General features: G+C 41.9%; 1 long non-coding RNA gene across 1 annotated transcript; it reads right to left on the bottom strand.

Moving 5' to 3' along the window:
- Positions 1–341: 341 nt before the first annotated feature.
- On the bottom strand, positions 342–2,337 carry LOC118472969 (uncharacterized). Its single transcript, XR_004851515.1, has 2 exons — positions 2,106–2,337; positions 342–1,329 (listed from the first exon to the last, which is right to left on the bottom strand). It is a non-coding gene; the product is annotated as an uncharacterized lncRNA (long non-coding RNA).
- Between the last annotated feature and the right edge of the window lie 410 nt (positions 2,338–2,747).

Genomic DNA, 2,747 nt, shown 5'->3' with positions numbered 1-2,747 from the left:
CGAGGCGACATAGCTGCAGCCACAGGGATGAGAATAATAAGTAAATGAGATAGGCATAGCATCTCTCCAGATAATGTCAAAACTAGCACAGACAATAACATAACATATCAATAGCAAGACAGAAATCCCATCCTACATGTGCAGTGTGTCAATTTATTACTACTCCACTTGCTAGGACCTACAACCTATAGCTTTGATACCAACTGTAGCACCCCACTGGTCACACACAATGGATATTACTAAAAACCCCACCCACCAAATTTGATCAACACAAGAGATGTAATACAGAAAGAAAATATAGCAAAATCTGGCAGCACCTCCTTTGAAACTAGCATAACAAGGAGGGGAAACATGAAGTTCATACAGGATATAAAGACATATAATTCACATAGTAGAAACTAAATGCAAAAGTGGTAAAACTCATTTATGACCCAACTGAAGCAAAACAAATGGAATAAGGAACTCAGCCCACCCCGAAACAAACGCTCAACCAAGAACAAAGTAATTCACTAGACTTGACCAACTCTGATTAACAACATTATTAAGTGGTGGTTCCTTTATTAAAGGTGTAGTGGCCGTGCTGCTACATCCCTCTATTCCCAAAGCAGAAATTAGGTGCCTGCATCAAACAATGCAAGATGTGAGATAACACATCTCAGCAAGTAAACATAACAACAACAAATAAGACATTGTAAATCAACTGTGCTTACACAACCACGTGGTTCAGAACTTCTTTCTTTTTTTTGAACAGTAAATTGCAGCAAGTAAACAAGTAACTAAATACTTAGCGCCAAGAAGAATCACCATGCACAAGTCCAGATTATCCACATCCACATAATAGATTCCACACCTCTCCCATGAATGCACATGGCTATAGATGCAATAATGACTTCTGCCTCCATATCTCTAAGGATATGAAGATGCACCATACCCCTTCTCGGGCAACATATGATGCTCAATGTACCGGTACGGTCGGACCATAAGATCGCGACGAAACTTCAATGCAATGGATGATGAGTGCATTATGCATGACAACATCATGAGTTCTTCCCAAATAAAAATGTGCTAGACATATACTTCTACCCATTCCACATAATAACCACTTGAGTAACATGATCAAACCTCAAACTCAACATATGAAATCCATGAAACATGAACATTCTCAAATGATGGTACTCAATAAACAAAAAGTATATGAATATGAACACAATAGCACAATATATTCAAGAATAAGACTCCTCATTTGCGAGACGGAATAACCATCACAGTTTTACTTGCCTTCACCGGAAGTTTGGGCAAATCCCTAAGAACGATCCGGAAGTCCACCACCTGTTTTTGACACCCAACTTAGTGCACCAAATTCACATAAAAAAACCTCAAAGACAACGCCGCACCTACGCGCAATCTCAAACCCCGCCGTGGGTAACAATTCTCCCCTCACCCCAAACTGCAGCGACACTGCTTAACAATTCCATAACTTAAAAATTAGGACAGCCGTGGTGTCAAACAATAACTCCAGAGACCACTACATAAAATTCCCCACAAGTTTTGTATACAATTTATGATTAAATTCTAACATCTAATTACCTCTAAACGGTCCACAAAATAAACCCTGCAATCTGTTTTTCTGATTTGGGCAGCGACATACTCGGATTCAAACAGCGATAACTTTTAAAATATAATTCCGATTCAAGCGCATAAGTACTTGTTTGAAAGATAAGAAAAAGCCCTACATGATTCTCATACTGATTAACACTAATTACTCCCGAAAAATCCCCAGAAACTGCTAATACTGCTGCTGTTCATCCTCCTGAAAAATCTGTTTTTTTGGACAGCCACATACCCGGATTCAAACGATGATAACTTTTAATTTATAACTCCAAATTGAGCGCATAAATACTCGTTGGAAAGGTAAAACAAAGTTCTACATGATCCCCAAACTGATTCCCATTAATTTCTCACGAGAAAAGCCTAGAAACTGCTAGAACTACCGCTGTTCATCCACCACCTAAAATTCTGGACAGCCCCCTCTATCCAATCGCAAACGCAACATCTAATCAATTGAATTGCAGCGCAAATGAACAAGGGATGAACACAAAAATCACCTTGGATTCTCCCCCTTTCCTTCCTCCCTTCTTTCCTCCACCAAAACGATTGAAGATTCGCACCACGTGACGACGATCCGAGCGGCAAGGATTGGCACCTTGGGAGGAGGAGATTGGGGGGGGGGGGGCTAGGGTATGGTGGTGTGGCTGCAAGGATTGAGAGAGGAAGAGATGGGAAGGGGGGGCGGCGGCCAAGGTGTGTGGGAAGTGGGGGCGGCTGCACAAAGGGGGAGGGGGTTAGGAGGGAGGGCGGCTAGGGTTTGGGAGGAATAATGGGCCAAATCACCAATCGCGGCCCAACTAGCCCACGCGACAGCTCCCGACCCCATCGCAAGCGCCAAACAAAATAAATTCTACTGCCCTAGTTGTGAATGTTTTCCACAAATTCCAAATCCCCAAAACAACAACCGGATGAGGAAAAAAAACAAAAAGAACAGCCCCCTACTTCTCTTCTTTGCAAACCGGGTATCACAAAGAGAGTCACACTAAAACTTGAAAAAGCTAAAAACTTGATTTTAGACTCAGCTAGTGCTTTTGGCAAGCAAACCTCTCAGCCAAACAGCTGCATATCTAGAGGTAGAGGAGTAGACTCCTCATACCGGGTAAGTCTAGCTGAGTATTAGTATACTCAGCCTTGCTTGT

This window comes from Zea mays, chromosome 7, assembly GCF_902167145.1.
Source record: "Zea mays cultivar B73 chromosome 7, Zm-B73-REFERENCE-NAM-5.0, whole genome shotgun sequence".
Taxonomy (NCBI): domain Eukaryota; kingdom Viridiplantae; phylum Streptophyta; class Magnoliopsida; order Poales; family Poaceae; genus Zea; species Zea mays.
The sequence above is the reverse complement of the archived record's forward strand: the minus strand, read 5'-3'. Positions and strand labels throughout refer to the sequence as shown.